The following is a 12472-nucleotide window of genomic DNA, read 5'->3' on the forward strand; positions in this document are numbered from 1 at the left end:
AACATGTTGGAGTGGATATTATTGGTGTGTCTTCCACGCATATCCACGCATGGTTTGAAACTCTTTTGTCACTGAAGAAGACCTCCATGAAAGAGAGAATGAGAGAGTATCAGTTACAATGGAGTCGTCTTTAAAATGTATTAACCATTTAATATATTTTTTCTAAGCTTTCTCTAGATATTTTGTATAAATTTCAATGAAGAATACTATTGGTACAAAACAAATCACTTGAATTAATAATATTTTATTATTTATTGTATTTTCATTTATTTGCAATTCTATTTTGTTTGAGAGTCCTCTTTTTAATAAGTTTATTATATTGCAACAGTCCTGAAAACTTGAGTCATAGGAGTCACCCATAGTATGAGCTGGCATTCCATCATGCAAATAAGCAGTTTCAGAGCCATTGTGTGGGAAGCTTATAAAAACAGCAAGCCTGCAATGTTGCAAACAGAATTCTATCTAGCGTGGTAAAATGAGCAGTCCGTTTAAGAATAGTAAGACACCAAAAAGAGCAAAAAATCCATTAAGGTACGACATTGGTGTAACAGAGCAGCAATCAAAGGAGAGTCTCAAACCTTAAATCCAGACCTGGAACAGTGTTTACAGTGTCAAAAAGTCTGGTACATCTGTAGATCCAGACAAGGAGGTTTGCAGATCAGTTGTAATCAACAGTTCACCACACAGAGGTTCAGCGTTTAACACTTCTGCTGCAGCATTCAATACCCATAGTCCACCATCTGACTACGCAGCACTCAACATCCCCAGCTAAATTCCAAGCCAAACGATCACAGCAAGAATTTTTTGAAGTGTTGCATGCAAGTTAAAACTCGTCACTGTAGACAATGACTTTGAATGGAGGTCTATGCAATTGTGTTGAGAAGTTGCATCAGCTAGGAATGAATCATTCATAATATTGCTATGTTCTGTTTAATTTGGAAGTCAAATGTCAGAGCTGGAAATGCCATCAAACCTGAGTTGACCAATTTCCAGTAAATCATTCTAAAAATAATATGGTGGCCTCTAGGAAAGCTTTTGTTGTGCTTGCTCTTTTACAATACGACTTCTAAACAGCACATTACGTGAGATTCTGCACAGCCTAACACAGCAGCAACATGTCCACAGATAGAGGTTGGACAGTACTGTATGCATGATTGATTTTATTTAATATTACAGGTTTCACTAACGTTTGCAATGTATGTCTCCATTTTTGACTGATTTCCTAATCTGAAGTTGGAGAAACTCAGACTTGGCACACAACCCTGAGTTTCCAAATAGGAAATCCAACTTGTGGGGGCATTCCAATTGTAAATTCTGACAAGGAACTCAGAAATTCTGACTTCCCAGTTCAAATGGAACACAGCACAAGAGTTGGCATTACATCATGCAGATGATCAGCTTCAAAGTTGCAAACAGAATTCCCTTTAGTACTACAAAGCAGTACTATATCTAGTACGACAAAGGCAAGCAATCCTTTTAAGGATAAGGAGCCACCTAAAAGAGCCATGTAATGCACAAAGAACCTTTTCTAGCACAACAATACATATTGGCATTATTGTGGGTACAGATATTAAATCATTCATGGAAACAATATAATATTAACAGACCGAATAGTCATTACACAAGTCTGTCTAAAGTTGTTTTAAACAGAAAATAAGAAATCGATACATAATAGCAACTATAGTGCAGTATTATTGGTAAAAAAAGGAATTAGAAATGACTCAATTAGTTTACCATGACAGAATAGTCGAACATTGAATTAAGACTTAAATTGTGTCAAAGGCTTGGTAACATTTTTCTTTTGCTGTCATGATTTGATATAATGGTTTTCTAGTAAACAGCATGGAAAAAACGCATACCTTGCCTCCCCAAGACTCTTTCTTCCCTTGTGTTAAGTTGTTAGTACATACTGTACTTCCTTGTGAAATTAGAGTGATTGGATGGACTCATGGATTCTATACTTCAGGCATTTTTTGCCATGGGACTAACATATATGATTATTCTATAGTGAAACACTAAGCTGATAAGTTTTGACAACCTAGTACTTGGAGTTAATAATAACCTGTATTCTAAGGAGCCTTAATGAAGACTGTTGTTAGGTAGGGAATGTTCCTTGAGGCAGAAATACCTCTAGAAATTAGTATAAGCCACTGTGCTGGTCCATCTCCAAGGTGAATTTAGAGTATATTACTGAGAAAGAAGTCTGTATCACTAAACAACCACTTTGGGTACACTGTTTTGAGGGACAATTTGGAAATTGTGGATTGTTCAATTGAAAATGTATTCAGCTAGAACACCCAGATAAAAAGGCAAGTTGCCATATCATGATAATCTATTTATTTTTAGTGGATTGATTGATTTTTATGTTCATGATCCTTATAATTTTAGAAAACCTAAAACGGAAGTTAACTTTAATGTATGCATGACACATTTTACAACATTGTAATTATTTAACTACCATGCTAACATATATGGGTGCCTGTTATTCCATAAATATTTTCATATTATTATTGTCAGAGAGTTAATAGGTGAGCCAGCACAATGACTGACACCTAAAATAAGCACAGAACAAGTGTTTTACTTAACAATAATGAAAGTTTCTCTCTTCTCTGACTAGAAAGTAAATTTTCTAGTTTCACAAATGGTGTGCTGAAAAGTTCAGGCACCATCTCATCTATAATTACACAGATTGGACTACTTTTTATGTAAGAAATACATAATTTTAGAATCAAATTTAATATTATGAAGAATAGCTAGAACAATTGTTTAATTCATCTTTAATGTTACTAAAATGAGTGAAAAAAGTTGTTTTGTGATTGTAATGGAAATCAAGAGTTGCACTGACTGGCAACTGCTAAAACTGTTATTAACTTAACGGAGGTGGCGAGCAGGATGGTTGGGAATGTCAATGAAAGATATTGTGCTTGTGTGAACATAGAATAACCTAGGGACTGCTGTATAAAAACTTTCTTAGATTTGATACTAAAATGTTGCTTATGTTCTAAAGGCAAAAACAGTGTATGTAAAAAACAAACATCAAATGTATGCCACATGCCATACCAAGTTCTTTTATAAATCTCAGATCAACTTAACACTATGCACTCTTGCATATGCTTTACCCACTCCCTGATATCTCCCACCAGTAACCATGTATGGCTTAACAGAAACACCTTATTTAGATATTCATGACCTAATCGCCATATAAATTTGGCCATATTTCTGAGTGATGTCTTTATTACAAACCTTGGGAGAAATAGAAAACAAAAAATCAGAGAATGTCAAGTTGTGGTATTACTGATTATAATAAATACCGCAAAATTGTTCTTTTTGCTGGTCTCTTGGCTGGAGTCGCAAATAAAACAAAAAACAAGAATGGGAGTATCTGAGTTGAAAGAGCAAAAAAATAAATAATATCATCAATTTTGCACTACATACAAGTCTCTTTACATTTCACATACAACATCCAAACCTCTTTGAATTCCCATTGCATTGAGAGACAGGGTCAGGGTCATCCATATGATCATCTTGGCCAGTCTCAGGTGGCAGAGGCAGTCCATGCTTCTGCACTATGTTATGCAGTGCTGCACAAACCATCACACTGTGGAAAACCTTTGTGAAGCTGTACAGCAGTGTGCCAGGCTATGCAAGAAGCTTTCATAGTTCACAAGGATTTTTTGGCTCATAATGGTGACTGGCCATCCTCTTGGAGTTGTGTGCTAAATTGTAGCCTATATTTCAGAGACCATCATGTAGACATCACACAATCCCTGTTTTACTATAGATTTTAACAACAATAGGATATTTGGTAATGGGCACATTTCAGTGTGAATCTGGCTGACCGATCAAGAATCTAACATTCATTTATGAGCTGTGTAATGCTATCTGTATGGGATGGCATAGTAACAGCTTAAATTGGAACTAAATAACTGCCAGTACTCTCCTTTTGTCTCTTCCTATTATTACTGTTTGTGAGGCACTATAAAATACATATAGTTGACCTGGAGAGCAGGGAGTTTTGAGTGTTCTGACACATGTGTATTGCTTCAAAGGCCTGGAGCCCCCCTTCGTGGTTCAATTGTGCTTAAATACCAGTGTGCATCCTGTGTCTGCTGCAAACGGAGGGAAATGTACATGCACACTGGCCCGTTTCAAATCCTGGATGTAATTAAGATGTTCCCCAGGTAAACCCAATTTCTTTATGGTCAGGGTGCATAGCCCAAAATCAAAAGAAATTTTCAGCGACTCCTGATCTTTCCAATGTAGTTAGTGCAATAGACTGAACAAATGATGAATGCATGATACTGAATTAATCTGCTTTTGTAACAAGCATTTTCATTCAATTAATATACAACTAATATGTGATGCTCAAATGTATCTGACTAACGTTGTTGTTGCGTGATAGGCTGGATCTACCCATGATTCCTTTAGACCCAATGGTCACGTTGCTTGTAATGATTCTCTTCTTGGTAACACTGCCTTTGCCATTTATGTCATATAACACACACAACACCTTTTTTACAGGCAAAATAGACAGACTACACATTAAGGCAATTATCACCTACTTCATATGTTATTGCCAACACTGAAGACATCTTATTGAAAGAACATGTCAGTTAATTAGTTGAAGAACATTGCAATGGGACTAATTCATAATTGAAATGCTTAATGAAACAAGATTTTCTGTTCACTTTACTGTGCTGCTGGCCGAAGTCACTAAAATGCCAACACCAGGGTGATCATGTATAAACGGTGTGTACGCACAAAAATGTTGCGTACGCCCGTTTCCTTGCTCACATCACGATATAAAAATGAAACTTGGCGTAAGGCCACACACATATTCACACTAGCTCAATCCCTGCCGTACGCAAGTTTTCTGTTCGGTTTTGCAAACTGGCGGCACCAAGCATCAAAGCAATGCTACTTTTCCCGAGTGGTTTCCCTTTCTTGTTTAGATCCACATAACTGACACGACTTTATCAGATACACTGAAATTAACCACATATCATTTAAGGCACCTGATTGTAATCAACCCGTAAATATATAACGGTGGACGGAATGGCCAAACTATTTCAAATACTATCACTGCTTAAGCATTGTAACTCTCAGTGCACCCCTCAGAGTATTTAACCCACTGTATCTGATGGTGGAATCACAGCTCTTCAGCAGCTGATCAGAAAGAGGATTATTGGTATACAGCATCAAGCACATGCTCACTTAGCCATGTGCACTGTCTATTGAACTGCTCTCATACGACAAATGCTTCAGAGCCTTTCCTGTACGGACATCACGGTTCAGAAACAGTTTCATCCCAAGAGCTTTAAATGCACTCAATCTGTCCATCAAGTGCTTTTGGTAGAACTGTTTGTAATTATTAGTACAATTAACCTCACTGTAAACTTGCACTACAGCTATAATATTGCACAACCTGAGCCACTTCATAAAGCATGTATTTACATATGATGATGACTGTCTTCTAAGTCGATTTTGATTTCTAAGTTCTATCTTCTTGGAACTCTTGATATCGTTTTTAAGATGAACTGCAGCAAAGTATGTTTATTACATTATAAAAAAAATTAACATCATTTAAATAATCTATATTGTAAATAGTTAAACATGTGAGGACACGGTATTCCAGTGCTAGCGATGAGCTGGAACCCTGTTCAGGGATTGATCCTACCTTGCGCTGTATGCTTGCTGGGATTGGCGCAACCCCAGATGGATAGATGGATGGAATAATTAACATGTACTATAAAGATATTTCGGCATTCTAAGCTTACAGACGGCTTGACATCTATTACAGAGCTGACTGTGTGGCGATTAGTTACTTAGAGAAAGAAAAGTAAGCACAGGAATCGGGGGTTAGTATGCTTGAGAGAGACAGTACTACGGCAATAACTTATTTCATCGCTTGTCGCGCTCAGCGCAGCAAGCATTTTGCAGGATGCAGGAACAATCTCTGGACGGGGCACAAGCACGTTACTATCACTTCGGCACCGTGTCCCCATGTTTAATACATGCTTTAATTCCTATCATTATGAAAATTATATCAGGTATACATCTTAGTATACCTGCATTTTTATCACTCTTTGATTTAATATTGTTTTTTATCAGTATGCTGCTGGTGGAGTATGTGAATTTCCCCTTGGGATTAATAAAGTATCTATCTATCTATCTATCTATCTATCTATCTATCTATCTATCTATCTATCTATCTATCTATCTATCTATCTATCTAGTATTTAAATTATTCCGAGAGCTGTAATATCACAAATGTAATGGATTCTGTGTCCTGCTGGAGGAAGAGAAAGCCCATTTAAGAAGCACATAGTGATTCACACACATAGAGCACATAGAAGAACACATACAAAACAAAGCATTTAATGCATTACTTTAGTTACGATGGGATTTGGGAAAGTAGTACATTAAACGATTGTAAGATTAAGTTGATGACGTTCTACTTTAAAGACAAAATAAACTTTGTGATTAAAGTGGAAATTTCGAGATTAAAGTTGACATTTCGAGTTTTTTCCCACTGTATCCCTATTTTTTTCTTTTCTCTGTACCCTAATAAGCTTCCATATGACACTTAGACGGTGGGCTACAACACTTTGATATCTGACCACTTCTCTTTTTTTCAGGCACTGTGCGACTTTGTGAACTTGAACTTTCGAGTTTCTCTTCCACTCAATCAACTTCCTTTTGTTGTTTATATCACTGTTTAAACCAACAAATAGTACGTTTTTTTTTTGCCTCCACTTGGTATTCGCTGAAATTCTTGTTTTCCCCCATGTATTCACAGAACGCTGAGCTAACCTCGGCTAGGGAGTAAACAGGTTGAATTCTCTGAGTCTTTCAGAATACATGTCTTGGAATGTTCCTGGTTGCTTTCCTTAGCACATAATACTCTATAATACTCCCTAGGGAACGAGGGCTTTCAGGTCATCTGCTCAACTTTTCCTTGCATTTCCAAGATCACGGCTGAATTCTAGGGGTGACACTGCTTTTTCAGTTGTTGCTTCTAGGCTTAGGAATGATCTGCCATTCCACATCAGACAGATCTTCTTCTTCTATTGAAGTTTTTAAGACTCAGTTAAAAACCCACTTTTTCTCTTCTGCCTTTCACTGTGAGTAAAGTCATCGGGAGAAGGAGGATGGATATTAAATAGTCATTAACAAACTGTTTTTCATAATTGTTTGTTTTATGGTAGTCTTATATGTTCTTTTGTACTGCACTTTGGTACAGCTTCTGTTGTTTTTAAATTTGAGTTTATAAATAAATTTGAATTTGACTTTATATTAAACCATTTTTGTGTTATAGCCTAATATTTTATTTGTCTTTTTAAGAGTTTCTTACATTGCTTAGACAATGAGAACATGTCAACATAAACCTCTAAATCCTTCTCAGAAACTGCTTCCAGTAGGACAGTGTCTACCATCTTATATATTTTACAATTGACAGTCCTTTTGCACACATGTACTGTAGCACTTTGCACGTTTCTATGTTAGCATGCATTCTTCAAGTGTTTGCCCAGTTCTAAAGATTGTCCAAGTCTTTTTGAATTATTTTTGCTGCCTCCTTAGTATATCCTATCCCAATAATTTTAATATCAACTGTAAACAGCTAGGGCGGCATGGTGGTGGAGTGGGTAGCGCTGCTGCCTTGCAGTTGGGAGACCCGGGTTCGCTTCCCAGGTTCTCCCTACGTGGAGTTTGCATGTTCTCTCCATGTCTGTGTGGGTTTCCTCCCACAGTCCAAAGACATGGTGGATTGGTGATTCTAAATTGGCCCTAGTGTGTGTTTGCGTGTGGGCTGGCACCCTGCCCAGGATTGGCTCCAGCAGACCCCTGTGTTCAGATTCAGTGGGTTGGAAAATGGATGGAAGATCATTGTCTGGACGTCTGACTTTTGTGAATGTGTGGTATAACTGATATCCCCTTTCCCTAGCTAGGCTGCTATACCTGTAATAAACTAAGAAGGGATTTTGGAAGCAATAAAGTTTGTGTATACCCATTACTGAACTGAACTAAAACATTACTGAACTGAAACAGATTTTTCAACCATGTCTATATTTTATTCAGGATAACAGAACTTATAGGAGCATTACCTACAGTCTAAATGGAATCAATTAAAGAAGCATCAGTTTAGCTCAGCAAGGCAAGTCATTCAATCTTCTCCTTTACACAATTAGTGAAAGTGCAAGGTTATAGGTCTAAGCCCTACAGGGAAATGACCTCTATTGGGTGCAGCACAAACCTGCTACATTGTTATCATTCTTTCATCATTCCTTGGTAATTAATGTCATTCTTTTCCATCCTTTATCAGAAGAAGTAAAGTATAAACACACCAATGTGGGCAAACTCTGATTGTTTTAAGAAAAACCTACTGTAAAAATCTTTTCCATGAACTATAAAATATAAAGCAACTATTCTATGGTTATATTCTGGGGCCCCTACACCTTAACTGGGAAGTTTAATCTTTTATATCTTTGAATCCAGTTTAAACAAGTAATAAGAGAAACACTTGTCTTTGATAATGTCTGGTATTATTTTTGATAGTTGCTACCTGGGGGATACCTTTCCTTGCTTATTTTAGCCAGTTGATTTAAATTTGATGTAAAACATGACAATATTAAAAGGAGGATGTAATTTTTTTTTATTAAAAATACATTCATGTTTGAATGTGGAAAAGCATATTAATCTGCAGTGCATCATCTAATTAAGCAAAAATACAAATGGCTTTAAGATTGAGACACTTAACATCATAAAAACTGTCATTCTTAATAAGTTATATCTAACATTACATGTGTCATATGTGACCATATAACATATTTTTTCTTTCTTTTGGTCTGTATACAGTGATAATACAGTATTTAGTAATAAATTATACTGCATTAAAGCTAAGTATGCTTTCTAGTCTACTATACCAGAAGAGATCTGAAACGGTTGAATGTAGCAGACGCATGCAATCCTTAGCACATCACCTCTGCACATGGAGAACAGCATGCATGTTTAACCACAGCTGATGCTACCTTGCTGGAAATGTTTTTGCCTGTTGTGACTTTTCTAAAATGTAGGAAGTGCTGCACAGCATAAAGTCATACTTTTAGGCTTTGCACTGCTTTGCCACTTTCCATTCTCTACACTATTTAAAACTGTATATCCTAGCATTTAATTCCCTGGTGTAGTGGGAACCTGCTTACAGAGTGCTTTGAACTTGAACAAGTACCATAATTTAAACTGTTTTCATAATAGACTGATCTCTGTGACCATAAGTGTCAAAATAATACTAATTGTTGCAACTCTAGGCATTATGACTATTGCTGCTTTGCAGCTATTGATTTTTATTAAAATTAATTAGTATTTTTCCAATATAAATTAATTGTATTTTTATCTTTTTTTCTTTTACTCTGTCTGAGCCCCTCAGTGAAATGAAATTCAGTTATTAATAATATAACATATGCCACAAGGTCCATATCATATCACTAAATACGTATAATAAAGTATGACTAACACTGTCTACAGTTGCTGCTGACACATTTTACTTTTAATGGCTGTTTAGAGCTTAGTGCAGTGCCATTAATTGTATGTCCATTTTGTTTTTATGCCCTGTGACCTTCAATGGTATACAATAATCTATTTCTGTAAAAGTAGCATTTTATAAAAGATAATCAGTGCCTAAATGAGCACAAAAGGGCAACAGGGCTGAGAAGGGTGCTGAAGAAGCCAATTCAAAGAAAGAGGAGCCTGTACTGATGCTCATTCCATTTCAGAAATGATTAAATCTACTGTGTGAAGGCCAGTTAGGGCATGGACAGAACAAGCATGCACGGGCTAGAACAGTTCTTATGAGAGTGAGAACAACAGAATAAATGGGAATGGTACTAGGAGATTATGATGGAAAATGAGGAGCTAGGCATCCAGATAAGCCACCTCATGTGTTTAAATGGGAAGACTGCTGGTTATAGCCAGACCTGGTGGGACAGTTAATGTGTGTTTATTGTTTGTTTTTGATATGGTTATCATATATATGGTTTTCTGTTTTTTCATTTCTTTCCTCCTGTCTTCCTTTCATTTGAGGTATTTCACTTTTGATTGTAATTGATTAGGCATATGGAACTAACCTCCCTCATATATTGGGTTTTGTCAATCAGTTTTCTTTTAATGGTATGGTTTTGGCCACAGCTCATTTTGACTTTCGGGTTATTTTCATCTTCTGATCCACCCCATTGTCCTTTTTGTCAGTCGTTTTTTCCATCCACGCAGGACACACTGGATATGAAACCTACTGTAGATACTGTAGATCACTTTGAACCAGAGACCAAAAGACAGTCAATGGAAAAGCATTCTTTCTAGCTGTCCATTAATGTTTGTCACCAAAAAAATTGTCAACACTTACTGTACTTCAATCAAAATGAACAGGAAATGTCTGCAACATATTTTATACTTAATTTGAATTATCATTCTTCGTATTGTGGAAAAAAGATAGAACAACCATTCCCTGGAAGAAAAGATGATTAAGGTTAGGCTTTCAGCAAGAAAGGCCATAGTTACTATTTTTCCATATATGACCACAGTTTGAAAGCACAGAAAGCAAAGAAAAAACATAGGTGAATTATTATTTTCCACCGTCCCTACTGCCCAAATATTGGTCTCTAAGATTTCTACCTCTTTCCCTTGAAGATGTCATTCGGGGGAAAGGACCATTTTTATCTAATACACAAAGATAATAAAGATGCACAGATATAATTCAAATTTCAATGTTGACTCATTTTTATCTGTAAACAGTGACAAATGGAATGGTGCTAATTGACTCTCATCACACACGTAAAACTGAGAAATCAACAAATGCAATTCAGAAAGGACAATGATGAGGTAAAGGATCATATAATATACATTTTATTTTCTTTTACTTCTTTCTATTTAAATGTTCCTACAATTTCAAAACTTTCTATTTTTACCATGAGCATATAATACCCTCCTTATTAACAGTAGCAAATACAACAAAAACAAAGATTATGGTGAAAGTTATATATGTGCCGCAGGTTAGGGAATATGATACCTTTCTTTTCTCATGACTTTAGTTACTATGACAGAACACTTGTCATTCATACTGTCACATTTGTCAACTTTAAAATGTATGCTATTTCAAACAGATTTTCCTTGTCCGTTATACAGAAAAAAATATATCTGTAGTATCTGGAAAAACAAGGCCAGACAGTTAATTAAGACATTTTATTTATGTAAACAAAGTTAATCAATTAACTACCAGACTTTTTTTCATGATTGTTTTAGCCTTTCAGACTTCTGAGTAGATCAAATATAGTTGTTGTCAAGTGACTAAAGTGCTTCAAGCTTGCAGCACATAGTATACCTGAAATTTCCTATGACTGACTAATCTACTCCAGTCTCATGCCCTCCATACTATAGTTCCTCAAAGTGCCAAAAGTGTGCAGCCCCTTCTTGATTAAAGAGATTTAAATATATATATATATATATTTACAGCAATAAGAAATGACATAAGAGAAAATAACTTAGCTTTCTTTAATGACGATTTACGCGGCATTACAGACAAAGGAAGCCAAATGGCAAGACAATTACCAAATACCAGTCTGCCATTTTTAGTCGCTGCGCTGGAAGGATTCTCAGGACGGATGACGTTATCACCCATCCGTCCATCAGCTTTGAGGTGTTTGACTGCTGTCCAAGTCTTTTATACTGTTTTCTCCACATGCAGGCCCTTACTTAGGTTCCAAACAAGGCAAGGAGAGGATTCAATTTCATCTCTAACATACAGAAATAATACAATTCCCATTTCCGTAGTTGTCCCTTTCAAATGCTTGCCTAGCAGTTCTAAATGCTGAGATCCCCTGTGTGCTAACTTTGGCCTGTACATATGAGTGGATTTATAAAATATATTTTGTACAGAGCACAGTGACATTAAACATATTCTGATTACAGTCCACCCATTGTCTCTGCATCTGTGACAAAAACAATACTTAAAGGTCTTATCCACAAAGCAAAAGGTATTCAACCCCCTTTCACAGTGTAGACTGTTCCTCAAGAACGTTTGTGGAAATCTGGGGTGTAGTGCCACTATAGCTCCTGTTTCATTCACCTAATATACCAATGTAAATAAATATTGACAGTGACAAGTTACAGGACAATTAGACAAACAGTTACATTTAACATGGTGTTACTAAGTAGTGATCATTGTATCCCACCAGTGGTGTAGGTGGAGTTCTCCTGTTATGTTTTTATTACTTACATAGTCAGTGTTGTAACTGAATATCATTGGTCCCATACAGTAGGTACCATAGCCTCAGATTACATTATAAATCTATATAGCACCTTGGTGGACTTTACTGTTCTTTGACACTCATAACATTTCTAACTATAGCATGTTGCTATATGTGCCCCACCCTTTGGAGTCTGATCCCTTTATATTAGTTACAATAGTTTTAACATATTTCAG

Source organism: Polypterus senegalus, chromosome 3 (genome assembly GCF_016835505.1).
Source record: "Polypterus senegalus isolate Bchr_013 chromosome 3, ASM1683550v1, whole genome shotgun sequence".
NCBI classification, from domain to species: Eukaryota; Metazoa; Chordata; class Cladistia; order Polypteriformes; family Polypteridae; genus Polypterus; species Polypterus senegalus.